The sequence below is a fragment of the Brassica napus genome, unplaced genomic scaffold (assembly GCF_020379485.1).
Source record: "Brassica napus cultivar Da-Ae unplaced genomic scaffold, Da-Ae ScsIHWf_1748;HRSCAF=2378, whole genome shotgun sequence".
NCBI classification, from domain to species: Eukaryota; Viridiplantae; Streptophyta; class Magnoliopsida; order Brassicales; family Brassicaceae; genus Brassica; species Brassica napus.
This window is the reverse complement of record NW_026015167.1, coordinates 1-16,825: the sequence shown is the minus strand read 5'-3', so window position 1 is coordinate 16,825 and position 16,825 is coordinate 1. Positions and strand designations below refer to the sequence as shown.

Below are 16,825 nucleotides of genomic sequence, written 5' to 3'. Positions count from 1 at the left end.
GTTCTTAAGGAAATGCACTCATCACATCAAACTCATAATAGTTTAAGTATAAGGACAATCTTGAATGTATTGAGATGAGTTTAAGGTGCTTCCCTTTTATAAGAATGGTGAGCTCAATCACACGGTTGGTACTGAGTAATGCAAGAGTGAATCCACTACTTGCAACTTGATTGGCGCCAATTCCTTCACCATCAAATCACCTTTGAGCTTCTTCTTATGACCTGAGCTTGTCTCCCCCTTTCTTCTGGCTTCTTGCCTCTATTAGGGGTTGAGACAAAGCTTGCCTTTGTTCATGAGCTCAATAGGTACCTGATTCAATCATACAAAGAATGCATGTATCAATTCTCAAGGGGAAACCTATTCTCACATAAGAATAAGGATGGTTTTTAGGTACTCCCCTTGCATTAGTTTCTGGAATGTTGATGAGGAGTGCAGAGCACTTGAATCCTCCACGCCATTCCTTCTCTCAACCAGCCTTTGCATTGTTCTCTTGAAGTTTCAACATGTAGGGGGACTTTGCAACTCCATAATTTGCCACCATCATGTGATTGCTTAGCCAAGAATGTCCCTGATTGAATAATCCTTGCATCTGGCTGGTAAGAACAGTGAGGAGTGACAGCTTCTTCAGACTGATCACTTAAGTCCTCTTTTAATTTGCCAACCTCTTGCTGGTCTTCTATGAGGAAATGGGACACTGGATATAATAAGCTTCATGGATCTTTTGGTAGCTCACTGATATTCCCCTCCTCAAGCTTGACTGAGTATAGTGACAAGCTTGAACGTGAGCTTCAATGAGTTTTGAACTGGGAGCACAACAATACCCACATCTGCGCTTAAGCCAACCAGTTCACCATCTTCCAGGAGCACAACAATACCAACATCTGCGCTTAAGCCAACTGGATCACCATTTGCCTTCAGCTCCAATGTCTTTGGACCACCAGTCTCCTCATGACTTAGGTGATGGCCTTCCTTGTGAGTCTCTTGAACCAGGAACACACAGCTCCTACGCCTGCGCTTAAGCCAACTGATTCCACTCATAAGATGTCTCTCCATGGTCAGTAATATACACCAAGTGTAGGCTCTGAACAACATGGTCTCTTTTCTCCATGTTCAGGAATATGCATCTTGTGCAGGCTCTGATCAACATGGGTATATCTCTTTTCCTGTTGCTGCTTCTGGTCTAATAGTCACATCATGTGTCCTACACACCATTACAACTCAGATAGGGATCAGTAACATCAGCATGGGACCAGATCATGTAATAAAATGAAGACTGGTCGCAACTGCTTAAAAAAAAAACAGATTGCAAACAGCTTATCACCTCCTATGACAGCTTTAGAAACAATATGAATGCACCAGGAACAATATGTATGCCTCTTTAATACAATCCAATATGCATTTTTAAGACAATCCAGATGCTAAAGAAGACTAGGCTAATAACCTAATCAATTTCAACAACAGCATGAATACACCACACATCTAGGAACACTCCTAGATACTTAACAATCTCAAGGCAGACATGACAATTAAAGGACTCCCAATCGATATCAATATATCATGGATGCATGACAACCTAGGCAGACACTTCTAGGAACAAAAAAACCACAGATGATAAGATTAAGACAAAATGCAACTTCTAGCAACTTATCATGATCCATTGGACTCTAAACCATCACTCAAAAACGACCAGACACATTACACAAGCTATTGTTCAGGTTTAGGAGTTTAACTTACAGCCAAGGAACCTGGGCTGGTTCCTTGAACCTTCATATAACACTACTCATCTGAGCTTGGTGGATTTGAGTTTTGGATTCATTACCCAACTCCTTTCCTTGTGTGTTGGCCCTGTTTGTAAAGCTCACCCTTGGATCCCCTCCTGTCCTCCTGGTCTTCTTGGTTCTATTGGACATCATCCGCCTGTGAACTTTCCTTGAAGCATGGCTGAATTTGAGTGCTTTTAAGAACATGAGATGAAATGGCTTCTCAATGTTTCTTCTTGCTGATTTGACTTCACCATACACGACCAGGGATCAGATAGGAACCCTGAGAATGACTGAGAGGACCGTGGCTTTTGTTGACTCCATATTGAAGTAAATTTGAGAAAGTCGGTTTGAGCAGTCTTCAAGAGGGTGTGAGCTTTGAGCTTGTGCTTGATGTGTAAAGGTCATCACATAACATTTAATAACCTGTCACCACAACTAAGACAGGTATCAAAGACAATAAAGAGATCAGAACATGTTTCTCACCAAGTCTGATCTCCAAAAACACCTTAACAAAGAACACAATGGACATAAACTTTCTTGAAACTATTCAAGCAACACACTGAATCCTAATTATCATAACTAACCATTCAGGTAACATAGAAACATCACAACCTAACACCAGGTCTAAACAACATTTTAAAAGAAATTTCTAAACTTTTTCTTGACAATTTTGAAGCAAATAAACCAGACAATTTTCTAGACAAGATTAGAATAATATAATGGCATATTTTTTTTTTTTTTTTCAGAGACAGAGATTAAAAATAGCACTAAGACTCTTAACAAAATTCTAAGGCAGACAAATACTTAGACAAAATGACAATTGGACAGTCTTTTCATGTGTAGAAACTAGACAAGAACAACAAGCTAGTTTCTAAACACCCTAAGACAACACAAACGACCAGCACACACAGTGCTTTTATTAGAGTAGAAAATTCCGCTTACTCTCAAGAAACCTGAGCTGGTTTCTTGACTCTCCAGCCCATGGGGGCTTATTGAAAGTACATTTGTTTCAGATGTGGATTGAATATCCACCCCTATCCTTAGTGAGTCCTTCCTTGCAGTGCTGACTCTTCTGACCTTTCTTCTCTTTCCAACTTGAAGTAGGATTTGTTGGACAGAGACTGAGCTTCTGGTTGTCTCTCATTAACATGAGCAAAGACCTTGCAGATTTCCATGGAGCTTCATCTGAAGTATGCTCCAAACACCCTTTGCCTCTATGGTTTTTCTTCATCATTCTGACCCAGAGAGAGTAGTTTGGAGTTTGAGCTTCACTGAACTCGCCCATGCTTGAATATTCATCATCTTGAAGATTTTGGACCAGTGGATAATAGGATTGTTCCTACTGGTTTGAAAGGGACAGGATTTGAAAGACTGGACTTTGATGAAGCTTGCTGAACTGAGCTAAGACTTTCTTGAGTTCCAGAGACTGAGATACTCCTTTATCTTGAGTTCTGGTGAGGTTTCCCTCTCCTGGAAAACCTTTGGACCAGAGGATAAAAGGATGTAACAAACAGGTTTGAACAGATTTTTAAAGAGAGATTTTTGGACAGGGATGATTGCGGAAGCAATATAGGTTCTCAAGAGCTTGTGGCTCTGATACCATGAAAGAATTGAGATGAAATAAAAGGAATATGATGAGAATAAGCTTCTGGTTCAGTATGAAACCAGAGAGAGTGATTGATGAGCAATTGAAAGTAATGAGAGAGTGAAGAGAGTATAAAGTGTTTGGGAGAGTTTCTGAGTATGCTAGAGTATAAGGGAGTAATGGAGGTCGTGAGAGACAAGAGAATAAGAGAGAAATCTGAGAGTGTAGTAACCAGAGTATGTGAAGAAAGAGTTTTACTCTCCTTAGTTTACAATCAGATACATCATTATCTTAAATAGACAAGCACACATATTAAACAAATACTAAAACAGGGTTTTACTAAACAAATAATATTGTGGGTTTTCTGGTGAAGCCAGGAAGGTACAGCCAAGGTGAATCTCGACCAGAGGGAGTAGAGAGTGAGGGGAGAGAGATGGCACAGTCTGGTTGGGTGAAAGTGACAGCAGGTTCATCTCTTATGCACATGTGACTTTTACTCTATTTAATTCCCACTTGTCTCAGCTCTCTCCAACGGTCTGATGCTCCATTTTAACTTCAAATCTGCTTCAGAAGATCAAGCTGTACGAGTTCCTCACCTGCCTTACATCCAGTCACTCTAGGTAACTTGGAAGCCAAGACTGTACGGACTGCCTTGTGTAGCAAGGTTTTCCAGACCTGAATCTTTCAAGTATCTCTTCTTCTCTTTGTCTTCTTTATTTTATAAGATCAATGGATCACACACAGCCATGCTTCTTCCTTCTCCACTCTAACCATAACTTGGTTCACAAGTCTGTATGAACCAGTCTCATCTTTGAATATCCAGATTACTTCCTCTACAATATCAACTTGGATCATGAACCACTTCTTCTTCTGGTCATTCCTTCTTCTTTCAACACCCACGGCCTTGCACTTGGATTGGCCCGAGAAAGGATATATAGAAACGAGAGTGATGTACTGACGGGTGCGATCATACCAGCACTAATGCACCGATCCCATCAGAACTCCGCAGTGAAGCGTGCTTGGCGAGAGTAGTACTAGGATTGGTGACCTCCCGGGAAGTCTTCGTGTTGCACTACTTTTTTTTTATTTATTTTTGTTTTCAGTCCTAAAACGAGTCTAAACTTGAAAACCTCATAACTTTTGAACCGTGAGGAACTACGTCGCCCATAGCACCATTTCGGAAAGCCCCAGAAACCACAATGGGCGGTGAATAGACGGCGCAATTTTTCGGGCTCAAATTCAGCCGTTTTGACTCTCAAAAGGGCTGCGAAGATTTAAGGCACGTAAAAAAGATCGAAAACGGATTCTCAGGGTGTTTTTGATGCTTTCTTAACACCATTAACCTCGACGCACTTTTTCACTCGAAGCAAAACGGCAAGAAAATCATGTGGGCCCCACGGCCTTACACTTGGATTGGCCGAGAAAAGGATATATAGAAACGAGAGTGATGTACTGACGGGTGCGATCATACCAGCACTAATGCACCGGATCCCATCAGAACTCCGCAGTGAAGCGTGCTTGGGCGAGAGTAGTACTAGGATTGGTGACCTCCCGGGAAGTCCTCCTGTTGCACTCTTTTATTTTTTTATTTTTTTCAGCCTAAAACGAGTCAAACTTGAAAACCTCATAACTTTTGAACCGTGAGTAACTACGTCGCCCATAGCACCATTTCGGAAAGCCCCAGAATCCACGATGGGCGATGATTAGACAGTGTAATTTTTCGGGCTCAAATTCAGCCGTTTTGACCTTCAAACGGGCTGCAGAAAGTTATGGCACATAAAAAAGATCGAAAGCGGATTCTCAGGATGTTTTTGATTCTTTCTTAACACCATTAATCTCGACGCACTTTTTCGCTCGAAACAAAACGGCCAGAAAATCATGTGGGCCCCACGGCCTTGCACTTGGATTGGCCGCGAAAAGGATATATAGAAACGAGAGTGATGTACTGACGGGTGCGATCATACCAGCACTAACGCACCGGATCCCATCAGAACTCCGCAGTGAAGCGTGCTTGGGCGAGAGTAGTACTAGGATTGGTGACCTCCCGGGAAGTCCTCGTGTTGCACTCCTTTTTATTTTTTTTACTTTTTTTTCTTCCTAAAACGAGTTTAAACTTGAAAACCTCATAACTTTTGAACCGTGAGAAACTACGTTGCCCATAGAACCATTTCGGAAAGCCCCAGAATCCACAATGGGGGGTGACTAGACGGTGTAATTTTTCGGGTTCAAATTTAGCCGTTTTGACCCTCAAACGGGCTGCAGAAAGTTATGGCATGTAAAAAAGATCGAAAGAGGATTCTCAGGGTGTTTTTGATGCTTTCTTAACACCATTAACCTCAACGCACTTTATGGCTCGAAAAGAAACGGCCAGAAAATCATGTGGGCCCCACGGCCTTGCACTTGGATTGGCCGAGAAATGGATATATAGAAACGAGAGTGATGTACTGACGGGTGCGATCATACCAGCACTAATGCACCGGATCCCATCAGAACTCCGCAGTGAAGCGTGCTTGGGCGAGAGTAGTACTAGGATTGGTGACCTCCCGGGAAGTCTTCGTGTTGCACTACTTTTTATTTTATTTATTTTGTTTTCATCCTAAAACGAGTCTAAACTTGAAAACCTCATAACTTTTGAACCGTGAGGAACTACGTCGCCCATAGCACCATTTCGGAAAGCCCAAGAATCCACGATGGGCGATGATTAGACAGTGTAATTTTTCGGGCTCAAATTCAGCCGTTTTGACCCTCAAACGGGCTGCAGAAAGTTATGGCACGTAAAAAAGATCGAAAGCGGATTCTCAGGATGTTTTTGATGCTTTCTTAACACCATTAACCTCGACGCACTTTTTCGCTCGAAACAAAATGGCCAGAAAATCATGTGGGCCCCACGGCCTTGCACTTGGATTGGCCGCGAAAAGGATATATAGAAACGAGAGTGATGTACTGACGGGTGCGATCATACCAGCACTAATGCACCGGATCCCATCAGAACTCCGCAGTGAAGCGTGCTTGGGCGAGAGTAGTACTAGGATTGGTGACCTCCCGGGAAGTCCTCGTGTTGCACTACTTTTTATTTTTATTTTTTTTTCATCCTAAAACGAGTCGAAACTTGAAAACCTCATAACTTTTGAACCATGAAGAACTACGTCGCCCATAGCACCATTTCGGAAAGCCCCAGAAACCACAATGGGCGATGAATAGACGGCGCAATTTTTCGGGTTCAAATTCAGCCGTTTTGACCCTCAAACGGGCTGCGAAAGTTTGGGCACGTATAAAAGATCAAAAAGCGGATTCTCAGGGTGTTTTTTGATGCTTTCTTAACCATTAACCTCGACGCACTTTTTCGCTCGAAACAAAATGGCCAGAAAATCATGTGGGCCCCACGGCCTTGCACTCGGATTGGCCGCGAAAAGGATATATAGAAACGAGAGTGATGTACTGACGGGTGCGATCATACCAGCACTAATGCACCGGATTCCACCAGAACTCCGCAGTGAAGCGTGCTTGGGCGAGAGTAGTACTAGGATTGGTGACCTCCAGGGAGGTCCTCGTGTTGCACTCCTTTTTATTTTTTTATTTTTTTTTTCAGCCTAAAACGAGTCGAAACTTGAAAACCTCATAACTTTTGAACCGTGACGAACTACGTCGCCCATAGCACCATTTCGGAAAGCCCCAGAAACCACAATGGGCGATGAATAGACGGCGCAATTTTTCGGGTTCAAATTCAGCCGTTTTGACCCTCAAACGGGCTGCAGAAAGTTATGGCACGTATAAAAGATCAAAAGCGGATTCTCAGGGTGTTTTTGATGCTTTCTTAACACCATTAACCTCGACGCACTTTTTCACTCGAAACAAAACGGCAAGAAAATCATGTGGGCCCTACGGCCTTACACTTGGATTGGCCGAGAAAAGGATATATAGAAACGAGAGTGATGTACTGACGGGTGCGATCATACCAGCATTAATGCACCAGATCCCACCAGAACTCCGCAGTGAAGCGTGCTTGGGCGAGAGTAGTACTAGGAATGGTGACCTCCCGGGAAGTCCTCGTGTTGCACTCCTTTTTATTTTTTTACTTTGTTTTCTTCTTAAAACGAGTCTAAACTTGAAAACCTCATAACTTTTGAACCATGAGGAACTACGTCGCCCATAGCACCATTTCGGAAAGCCCCAGAATCAACAATTGGCGGTGACTAGACGGTGTAATTTGTCGGGTTCAAATTCAGCCGTTTTGACCCTCAAACGGGCTGCAGAAAGTTATGGCACGTAAAAAAGATCGAAAACGGACTCTCAGGGTGTTTTTGATGCTTTCTTAACACCATTAACCTCGACGCACTTTTTGGCTCGAAACAAAACGGCCAGAAAATCATATGGGCCCCACGGCCTTGCACTTGGATTGGCAGAGAAAAGAATATATAGAAACGAGAGTGATGTACTGACGGGTGCGATCATACCAGCACTAATGCACCGGATCCCATCAGAACTCCGCAGTGAAGCGTGCTTGGGCGAGAGTAGTACTAGGATTGGTGACCTCCCGGGAAGTCTTCGTGTTGCACTACTTTTTATTTTATTTATTTTGTTTTCATCCTAAAACGAGTCTAAACTTGAAAACCTCATAACTTTTGAACCGTGAGGAACTACGTCGCCCATAGCACCATTTCGGAAAGCCCCAGAATCCACGATGGGCGATGATTAGACAGTGTAATTTTTCGGGCTCAAATTCAGCCGTTTTGACCCTCAAACGGGCTGCAGAAAGTTATGGCACGTAAAAAAGATCGAAAGCGGATTCTCAGGGTGTTTTTGATGCTTTCTTAACACCATTAACCTCGACGCACTTTTTCGCTCGAAACAAAATGGCCAGAAAATCATGTGGGCCCCACGGCCTTGCACTTGGATTGGCCGCGAAAAGGATATATAGAAACGAGAGTGATGTACTGACGGGTGCGATCATACCAGCACTAATGCACCGGATCCCATCAGAACTCCGCAGTGAAGCGTGCTTGGGCGAGAGTAGTACTAGGATTGGTGACCTCCCGGGAAGTCCTCGTGTTGCACTACTTTTTATTCTTTTATTTTTTTTTCATCCTAAAACGAGTCGAAACTTGAAAACCTCATAACTTTTGAACCGTGAGAACTACGTCGCCCATAGCACCATTTCGGAAAGCCCCAGAAACCACAATGGGCGATGAATAGACGGCGCAATTTTTCGGGTTCAAATTCAGCCGTTTTGACCCTCAAACGGGCTGCAGAAAGTTATGGCACGTATAAAAGATCAAAAGCGGATTCTCAGGGTGTTTTTGATGCTTTCTTAACACCATTAACCTCGACGCACTTTTTCGCTCGAAACAAAATGGCCAGAAAATCATGTGGGCCCCACGGCCTTGCACTCGGATTGGCCGCGAAAAGGATATATAGAAACGAGAGTGATGTACTGACGGGTGCGATCATACCAGCACTAATGCACCGGATTCCACCAGAACTCCGCAGTGAAGCGTGCTTGGGCGAGAGTAGTACTAGGATTGGTGACCTCCAGGGAGGTCCTCGTGTTGCACTCCTTTTTATTTTTTTATTTTTTTTTCAGCCTAAAACGAGTCGAAACTTGAAAACCTCATAACTTTTGAACCGTGACGAACTACGTCGCCCATAGCACCATTTCGGAAAGCCCCAGAAACCACAATGGGCGATGAATAGACGGCGCAATTTTTCGGGTTCAAATTCAGCCGTTTTGACCCTCAAACGGGCTGCAGAAAGTTATGGCACGTAAAAAGATCAAAGCGGATTCTCAGGGTGTTTTTGATGCTTTCTTAACACCATTAACCTCGACGCACTTTTTCACTCGAAACAAAACGGCAAGAAAATCATGTGGGCCCCACGGCCTTACACTTGGATTGGCCGAGAAAAGGATATATAGAAACGAGAGTGATGTACTGACGGGTGCGATCATACCAGCACTAATGCACCAGATCCCACCAGAACTCCGCAGTGAAGCGTGCTTGGGCGAGAGTAGTACTAGGAATGGTGACCTCCCGGGAAGTCCTCGTGTTGCACTCCTTTTTATTTTTTTTACTTTGTTTTCTTCTTAAAACGAGTCTAAACTTGAAAACCTCATAACTTTTGAACCATGAGGAACTACGTCGCCCATAGCACCATTTCGGAAAGCCCCAGAATCAACAATTGGCGGTGACTAGACGGTGTAATTTGTCGGGTTCAAATTCAGCCGTTTTGACCCTCAAACGGGCTGCAGAAAGTTATGGCACGTAAAAAAGATCGAAAACGGACTCTCAGGGTGTTTTTTGATGCTTTCTTAACACCATTAACCTCGACGCACTTTTTGGCTCGAAACAAAACGGCCAGAAAATCATATGGGCCCCACGGCCTTGCACTTGGATTGGCAGAGAAAAGAATATATAGAAACGAGAGTGATGTACTGACGGGTGCGATCATACCAGCACTAATGCACCGGATCCCATCAGAACTCTGCAGTGAAGCGTGCTTGGGCGAGAGTAGTACTAGGATTGGTGACCTCCCGGGAAGTCCTCGTGTTGCACTACTTTATATTCTTTTATTTTTTTTTTCATCCTAAAACGTGTCGAAACTTGAAAACCTCATAACTTTTGAACCGTGAAGAACTACGTCGCCCATAGCACCATTTCGGAAAGCCCCAGAAACCACATTGGGTGATGAATAGACGGTGCAATTTTTCGGGTTCAAATTCAGCCGTTTTGACCCTCAAACGGGCTGCAGAAAGTTATGGCACGTAAAAAAGATCGAAAGCGGATTCTCAGGGTGTTTTTGATGCTTTCTTAACACCATTAACCTCGACGCACTTTTTCGCTCGAAACAAAATGGCCAGAAAATCATGTGGGCCCCACGGCCTTGCACTTGGATTGGCCGCGAAAAGGATATATAGAAACGAGAGTGATGTACTGACGGGTGCGATCATACCAGCACTAATGCACCGGATTCCACCATAACTCCGCAGTGAAGCGTGCTTGGGCGAGAGTAGTACTAGGATTGGTGACCTCCAGGGAGGTCCTCGTGTTGCACTACTTTTTATTTTTTTATTTTTTTTTCATCCTAAAACGAGTCGAAACTTGAAAACCTCATAACTTTTGAACCGTGAGGAACTACGTCGCCCATAGCACCATTTCGGAAAGCCCCAGAAACCACAATGGGCGATGAATAGACGGCGCAATTTTTCGGGCTCAAATTCAGCCGTTTTGACCCTTAAAAGGGCTGCGGATAGTTAAGGCACGTAAAAAAGATCGAAAACGGATTCTCAGGGTGTTTTTGATGCTTTCTTAACACCATTAACCTCGACGCACTTTTTTACTCGAAACAAAACGGCAAGAAAATCATGTGGGCCCTACGGCCTTACACTTGGATTGGCCGAGAAAAGGATAATTGAAACGAGAGTGATGTACTGACGGGTGCGATCATACCAGCACTAATGCACCGGATCCCATCAGAACTCCGCAGTGAAGCGTGCTTGGGCGAGAGTAGTACTAGGATTGGTGACCTCCCGGGAAGTCCTCCTGTTGCACTCCTTTTTATTTTTTATTTTTTTTCAGCCTAAAACGAGTCTAAACTTGAAAACCTCATAACTTTTGAACCGTGAGGAACTACGTCGCCCATAGCACCATTTCGGAAAGCCCCACAATCCACGATGGGTGATGATTAGACAGTGTAATTTTTCGGGCTCAAATTCAGCCGTTTTGACCCTCAAACGGGCTGCAGAAAGTTATGGCACGTAAAAAAGATCGAAAGCACATTCTCAGGATGTTTTTGATGCTTTCTTAACACCATTAACCTCGACGCACTTTTTCGCTCGAAACAAAACGGCCAGAAAATCATGTGGGCCCCACGGCCTTGCACTTGGATTGGCCGCGAAAAGGATATATAGAAACGAGAGTGATGTACGGACGGGTACGATCATACCAGCACTAATGCAGCAGATCCCACCAGAACTCCGCAGTGAAGCGTGCTTGGGCGAGAGTAGTACTAGGATGGTGACCTCCCTCCCGGGAAGTCCTCGTGTTGCACTCCTTTTTATTTTTTTACTTTGTTTTCTTCCTAAAACGAGTCTAAACTTGAAAACCTCATAACTTTTGAACCGTGAGGAACTACGTCGCCCATAGCAGCATTTCGGAAAGCCCCAGAATCCACAATTGGCGGTGACTAGACGGCGTAATTTGTCGGGTTCAAATTCAGCCGTTTTGACCCTCAAACGGGCTGCAGAAAGTAGTGGCACGTAAAAAAGATCGAAAGTGGACTCTCAGGGTGTTTTTGATGCTTTCTTAACACCATTAACCTCGACGCACTTTTTGGCTCGAAAAGAAACGATCATAAAATCATGTGGGCCCCACGGCCTTGCACTTGGATTGGCCAAGAAAATGATATATAGAAACGAGAGTGATGTACTGACGGGTGCGATCATACCAGCACTAATGCACCGGATCCCGTCAGAACTCCGCAGTGAAGCGTACTTGGGCGAGAGTAGTACTAGGATTGGTGACCTCCCGGGAAGTCCTCGTGTTGCACTACTTTTTATTCTTTTATTTTTTTTTCATCCTAAAACGAGTCAAAACTTGAAAACCTCATAACTTTTGAACCGTGAGGAACTACGTCGCCCATAACACCATTTCGGAAAGCCCCAGAAACCACAATGGGCGATGAATAGACGGCGCAATTTTTCAGGTTCAAATTCAGCCGTTTTGACCCTCAAACGGGCTGCGGAGAGTTAAGGCACGTAAAAAAGATCGAAAACGGATTCTCAGGGTGTTTTTGATGCTTTCTTAACACCATTAACCTCGACGCACTTTTTCACTCGAAACAAAACGGCAAGAAAATCATGTGGGCCCCACGGCCTTACACTTGGATTGGCAGAGAAAGGATATATAGAAACGAGAGTGATGTACTGACGGGTGCGATCATACCAGCACTAATGCACCGGATCCCATCAGAACTCCGCAGTGAAGCGTGCTTGGGCGAGAGTAGTACTAGGATTGGTGACCTCCCGGGAAGTCCTCCTGTTGCACTCCTTTTTATTTTTTTTATTTTTTTTTCAGCCTAAAACGAGTCTAAACTTGAAAACCTCATAACTTTTGAACCGTGAGGAACTACGTCGCCCATAGCACCATTTCGGAAAGCCCCAGAATCCACGATGGGCGATGATTAGACAGTGTAATTGTTTCGGGCTCAAATTCAGCCGTTTTGACCCTCAACGGGCTGCAGAAAGTTATGGCACGTAAAAAAGATCGAAAGCGGACTCTCAGGGTGTTTTTGATGCTTTCTTAACACCATTAACCTCGACGCACTTTTTGGCTCGAAAGGAAACGATCAGAAAATCATGTGGGCCCCACGGCCTTGCACTTGGATTGGCCGAGAAAATGATATATAGAAACGAGAGTGATGTACTGACGGGTGCGATCATACCAGCACTAATGCACCGGATCCCGTCAGAACTCCGCAGTGAGGCGTGCTTGGGCGAGAGTAGTACTAGGATTGGTGACTTCCCGGGAAGTCCTCGTGTTGCACTACTTTTTATTCTTTTATTTTTTTTTCATCCTAAAACGAGTCGAAACTTGAAAACCTCATAACTTTTGAACCGTGAGGAACTACGTCGCCCATAGCACCATTTCGGAAAGCCCCAGAAACCACAATGGGCGATGAATAGACGGCGCAATTTTTCAGGTTCAAATTCAGCCGTTTTGACCAACGGGCTGCAGAAATTATGGCACGTAAAAAAGATCGAAAGCGGATTCTCAGGGTGTTTTTGATGCTTTCTTAACAACCATTAACCTCGACGCACTTTTTCGCTCGAAACAAAATGGCCAGAAAACCATGTGGGCCCCACGGCCTTGCACTTGGATTGGCCGCGAAAAGGATATATAGAAACGAGAGTGATGTACTGACGGGTGCGATCATACCAGCACTAATGCACCGGATTCCACCAGAACTCTGCAGTGAAGCGTGCTTGGGTAGTACTAGGATTGGTGACCTCCAGGGAAGTCCTCGTGTTGCACTACTTTTTATTTTTTTTATTTTTTTCATCCTAAAACGAGTCGAAACTTGAAAACCTCATAACTTTTGAACCGTGAGGAACTACGTCGCCCATAGCACCATTTCGGAAAGCCCGAGAAACCACAATGGGCGATGAATAGACGGCGTAATCTTTCGGGCTCAATTTCAGCCGTTTTGACCCTCAAAATGGGCTGCGGAGAGTTAAGGCACGTAAAAAAGATCGAAAACGGATTCTCAGGGTGTTTTTGATGCTTTCTTAACACCATTAACCTCGACGCACTTTTTCACTCGAAACAAAACGGCAAGAAAATCATGTGGGCCCCACGGCCTTACACTTGGATTGGCAGAGAAAAGGATATATAGAAACGAGAGTGATGTACTGACGGGTGCGATCATACCAGCACTAATGCACCGGATCCCATCAGAACTCCGCAGTGAAGCGTGCTTGGGCGAGAGTAGTACTAGGATTGGTGACCTCCCGGGAAGTCCTCCTGTTGCACTCCTTTTTATTTTTTTATTTTTTTTTTCAGCCTAAAACAAGTCTAAACTTGAAAACCTCATAACTTTTGAACCGTGAGAACTACGTCGCCCATAGCACCATTTCGGAAAGCCCCAGAAACCACAATGGGCGATGAATAGACGGCGCAATTTTTCAGGTTCAAATTCAGCCGTTTTGACCCTCAAACGCGCTGCAGAAAGTTATGGCACGTAAAAAAGATCGAAAGCGGACTCTCAGGGTGTTTTTGATGCTTTCTTAACACCATTAACCTCGACGCACTTTTTGGCTCGAAAAGAAACGATCAGAAAATCATGTGGGCCCCACGGCCTTGCACTTGGATTGGCCGAGAAAAGGATATATAGAAACGAGAGTGATGTACTGACGGGTGCGATCATACCAGCACTAATGCACCGGATCCCATCAGAACTCCGCAGTGAAGCGTGCTTGGGCGAGAGTAGTACTAGGATTGGTGACCTCTCGGGAAGTCCTCCTGTTGCACTCCTTTTTATTTTTTATTTTTTTCAGCCTAAAACGAGTCTAAACTTGAAAACCTCATAACTTTTGAACCGTGAGGAACTACGTCGCCCATAGCACCATTTCGGAAAGCCCCAGAATCCACGATGGGCGATGAATAGACGGCGCAATTTTTCAGGTTCAAATTCAGCCGTTTTGACCCTCAAACGGGCTGCAGAAATTATGGCACGTAAAAAAGATCGAAAGCGGATTCTCAGGGTGTTTTTGATGCTTTCTTAACAACCATTAACCTCGACGCACTTTTTCGCTCGAAACAAAATGGCCAGAAAATCATGTGGGCCCCACGGCCTTGCACTTGGATTGGCCGCGAAAAGGATATATAGAAACGAGAGTGATGTACTGACGGGTGCGATCATACCAGCACTAATGCACCGGATTCCACCAGAACTCTGCAGTGAAGCGTGCTTGGGCGAGAGTAGTACTAGGATTGGTGACCTCCAGGGAAGTCCTCGTGTTGCACTACTTTTAATTTTTTTTTTATTTTTTTCATCCTAAAACGAGTCGAAACTTGAAAACCTCATAACTTTTGAACCGTGAGGAACTACGTCGCCCATAGCACCATTTCGGAAAGCCCCAGAAACCACAATGAGCGATGAATAGACGGCGTAATCTTTCGGGCTCAATTTCAGCCGTTTTGACCCTCAAAAGGGCTGCGGAGAGTTAAGGCACGTAAAAAAGATCGAAAACGGATTCTCAGGGTGTTTTTGATGCTTTCTTAACACCATTAACCTCGACGAACTTTTTCACTCGAAACAAAACGGCAAGAAAATCATGTGGGCCCCACGGCCTTACACTTGGATTGGCAGAGAAAAGGATATATAGAAACGAGAGTGATGTACTGACGGGTGCGATCATACCAGCACTAATGCACCGGATCCCATCAGAACTCTGCAGTGAAGCGTGCTTGGGCGAGAGTAGTACTAGGATTGGTGACCTCCCGGGAAGTCCTCCTGTTGCACTCCTTTTTATTTTTTTATTTTTTTTTCAGCCTAAAACAAGTCTAAACTTGAAAACCTCATAACTTTTGAACCGTGAGGAACTACGTCGCCCATAGCACCATTTCGGAAAGCCCGAAACACAATGGGCGATGAATAGACGGCGCAATTTTTCAGGTTCAAATTCAGCCGTTTTGACCCTCAAACGGGCTGCAGAAAGTTATGGCACGTAAAAAAGATCTAAAGCGGACTCTCAGGGTGTTTTTGATGCTTTCTTAACACCATTAACCTCGACGCACTTTTTGGCTCGAAAAGAAACGATCAGAAAATCATGTGGGCCCCACGGCCTTGCACTTGGATTGGCCGAGAAAAGGATATATAGAAACGAGAGTGATGTACTGACGGGTGCGATCATACCAACACTAATGCACCGGATCCCATCAGAACTCCGCAGTGAAGCGTGCTTGGACGAGAGTAGTACTAGGATTGGTGACCTCCCGGGAAGTCCTCCTGTTGCACTCCTTTTTATTTTTATATTTTTTTTTCAGCCTAAAACGAGTCTAAACTTGAAAACTCATATTTTGAACCGTGAGAACTACGGGTCGCATAGCACCATTTCGGAAAGCCCCAGAATCCACGATGGCGATGAATAGACGGCGCAATTTTTCAGGTTCAAATCAGCCGTTTTGACCCTCAAACGGGCTGCAGAAATTATGGCACGTAAAAAAGATCGAAAGCGGATTCTCAGGGTGTTTTTGATGCTTTCTTAACAACCATTAACCTCGACGCACTTTTTCGCTCGAAACAAAATGGCCAGAAAACCATGTGGGCCCCACGGCCTTGCACTTGGATTGGCCGCGAAAAGGATATATAGAAACGAGAGTGATGTACTGACGGGTGGCGATCATACCAGCACTAATGCCCCGGATTCCACCAGAACTCTGCAGTGAAGCGTGCTTGGGTAGTACTAGGATTGGTGACCTCCAGGGAAGTCCTCGTGGTGCAAACTACTTTTTATTTTTTTTATTTTTTTTTTTTTTTTTTTTTCATCCTAAAACGAGTCGAAACTTGAAAACCTCATAACTTTTGAACCGTGAGGAACTACGTCGCCCATAGCACCATTTCGGAAGCCCGAGAAACCCAAGGGCGATGAATAGACGGCGTAATCTTTCGGGCTCAATTTCAGCCGTTTTGACCTCAAAATGGCTTCGGAGAGTTAAGGCAGTAAAAAAGATCGAAAACACGGATTCTCAGGGTGTTTTTGATGCCTTTCTTAACACCATTAACCTCGACGCCTTTTTTGTTTTTTTTCACTCGAAACAAACGGCAAGAAAATCATGTTGGGGCCCCACGGCCCGTTACACTTGGATTGGCGAGAAAAGGATATAATAGAAACGAGAGTGATGTACTGACGGGTGCGATCATACCAGCACTAATGCACCGGATCCCATCAGAACTCCGCAGTGGAAGCCGTGCTTGGGCGAGA

At 44.4% G+C, this 16,825-nt stretch overlaps 21 non-coding genes and 3 pseudogenes across 21 annotated transcripts; all 24 read left to right on the top strand.

Annotated features, from left to right (window-relative positions):
- The first annotated feature begins 4,307 nt into the window (after window positions 1–4,307).
- On the top strand, window positions 4,308–4,424 carry LOC125598603 (annotated as a pseudogene).
- Window positions 4,425–4,805: 381 nt separating this feature from the next.
- On the top strand, window positions 4,806–4,924 carry LOC125598634. The gene has a single exon (XR_007332567.1). It is a non-coding gene; the product is annotated as a 5S ribosomal RNA (ribosomal RNA).
- A 374-nt stretch (window positions 4,925–5,298) lies between these two features.
- LOC125598611 lies at window positions 5,299–5,417 on the top strand. The gene has a single exon (XR_007332543.1). It is a non-coding gene; the product is annotated as a 5S ribosomal RNA (ribosomal RNA).
- Window positions 5,418–5,797: 380 nt separating this feature from the next.
- LOC125598628 lies at window positions 5,798–5,916 on the top strand. The gene has a single exon (XR_007332561.1). It is a non-coding gene; the product is annotated as a 5S ribosomal RNA (ribosomal RNA).
- Window positions 5,917–6,296: 380 nt separating this feature from the next.
- LOC125598617 lies at window positions 6,297–6,415 on the top strand. Its single transcript, XR_007332550.1, has one exon. It is a non-coding gene; the product is annotated as a 5S ribosomal RNA (ribosomal RNA).
- A 376-nt stretch (window positions 6,416–6,791) lies between these two features.
- LOC125598640 lies at window positions 6,792–6,910 on the top strand. Its single transcript, XR_007332572.1, has one exon. It is a non-coding gene; the product is annotated as a 5S ribosomal RNA (ribosomal RNA).
- Window positions 6,911–7,290: 380 nt separating this feature from the next.
- LOC125598650 lies at window positions 7,291–7,409 on the top strand. The gene has a single exon (XR_007332582.1). It is a non-coding gene; the product is annotated as a 5S ribosomal RNA (ribosomal RNA).
- Window positions 7,410–7,788: 379 nt separating this feature from the next.
- On the top strand, window positions 7,789–7,907 carry LOC125598627. Its single transcript, XR_007332560.1, has one exon. It is a non-coding gene; the product is annotated as a 5S ribosomal RNA (ribosomal RNA).
- A 380-nt stretch (window positions 7,908–8,287) lies between these two features.
- On the top strand, window positions 8,288–8,406 carry LOC125598616. Its single transcript, XR_007332549.1, has one exon. It is a non-coding gene; the product is annotated as a 5S ribosomal RNA (ribosomal RNA).
- A 378-nt stretch (window positions 8,407–8,784) lies between these two features.
- Window positions 8,785–8,903, top strand: LOC125598639. The gene has a single exon (XR_007332571.1). It is a non-coding gene; the product is annotated as a 5S ribosomal RNA (ribosomal RNA).
- A 377-nt stretch (window positions 8,904–9,280) lies between these two features.
- LOC125598643 lies at window positions 9,281–9,399 on the top strand. The gene has a single exon (XR_007332575.1). It is a non-coding gene; the product is annotated as a 5S ribosomal RNA (ribosomal RNA).
- Window positions 9,400–9,780: 381 nt separating this feature from the next.
- On the top strand, window positions 9,781–9,899 carry LOC125598623. The gene has a single exon (XR_007332556.1). It is a non-coding gene; the product is annotated as a 5S ribosomal RNA (ribosomal RNA).
- A 380-nt stretch (window positions 9,900–10,279) lies between these two features.
- On the top strand, window positions 10,280–10,398 carry LOC125598597. Its single transcript, XR_007332533.1, has one exon. It is a non-coding gene; the product is annotated as a 5S ribosomal RNA (ribosomal RNA).
- Window positions 10,399–10,776: 378 nt separating this feature from the next.
- On the top strand, window positions 10,777–10,895 carry LOC125598631. Its single transcript, XR_007332564.1, has one exon. It is a non-coding gene; the product is annotated as a 5S ribosomal RNA (ribosomal RNA).
- Window positions 10,896–11,272: 377 nt separating this feature from the next.
- Window positions 11,273–11,394, top strand: LOC125598602 (annotated as a pseudogene).
- Window positions 11,395–11,773: 379 nt separating this feature from the next.
- On the top strand, window positions 11,774–11,892 carry LOC125598638. Its single transcript, XR_007332570.1, has one exon. It is a non-coding gene; the product is annotated as a 5S ribosomal RNA (ribosomal RNA).
- Window positions 11,893–12,270: 378 nt separating this feature from the next.
- LOC125598630 lies at window positions 12,271–12,389 on the top strand. The gene has a single exon (XR_007332563.1). It is a non-coding gene; the product is annotated as a 5S ribosomal RNA (ribosomal RNA).
- Window positions 12,390–12,769: 380 nt separating this feature from the next.
- Window positions 12,770–12,888, top strand: LOC125598641. The gene has a single exon (XR_007332573.1). It is a non-coding gene; the product is annotated as a 5S ribosomal RNA (ribosomal RNA).
- Window positions 12,889–13,263: 375 nt separating this feature from the next.
- LOC125598604 lies at window positions 13,264–13,376 on the top strand (annotated as a pseudogene).
- Window positions 13,377–13,755: 379 nt separating this feature from the next.
- Window positions 13,756–13,874, top strand: LOC125598629. Its single transcript, XR_007332562.1, has one exon. It is a non-coding gene; the product is annotated as a 5S ribosomal RNA (ribosomal RNA).
- Window positions 13,875–14,253: 379 nt separating this feature from the next.
- LOC125598635 lies at window positions 14,254–14,372 on the top strand. The gene has a single exon (XR_007332568.1). It is a non-coding gene; the product is annotated as a 5S ribosomal RNA (ribosomal RNA).
- Window positions 14,373–14,748: 376 nt separating this feature from the next.
- Window positions 14,749–14,867, top strand: LOC125598596. The gene has a single exon (XR_007332532.1). It is a non-coding gene; the product is annotated as a 5S ribosomal RNA (ribosomal RNA).
- Window positions 14,868–15,247: 380 nt separating this feature from the next.
- On the top strand, window positions 15,248–15,366 carry LOC125598642. Its single transcript, XR_007332574.1, has one exon. It is a non-coding gene; the product is annotated as a 5S ribosomal RNA (ribosomal RNA).
- Window positions 15,367–15,742: 376 nt separating this feature from the next.
- On the top strand, window positions 15,743–15,861 carry LOC125598652. Its single transcript, XR_007332584.1, has one exon. It is a non-coding gene; the product is annotated as a 5S ribosomal RNA (ribosomal RNA).
- Window positions 15,862–16,825: the final 964 nt, after the last annotated feature.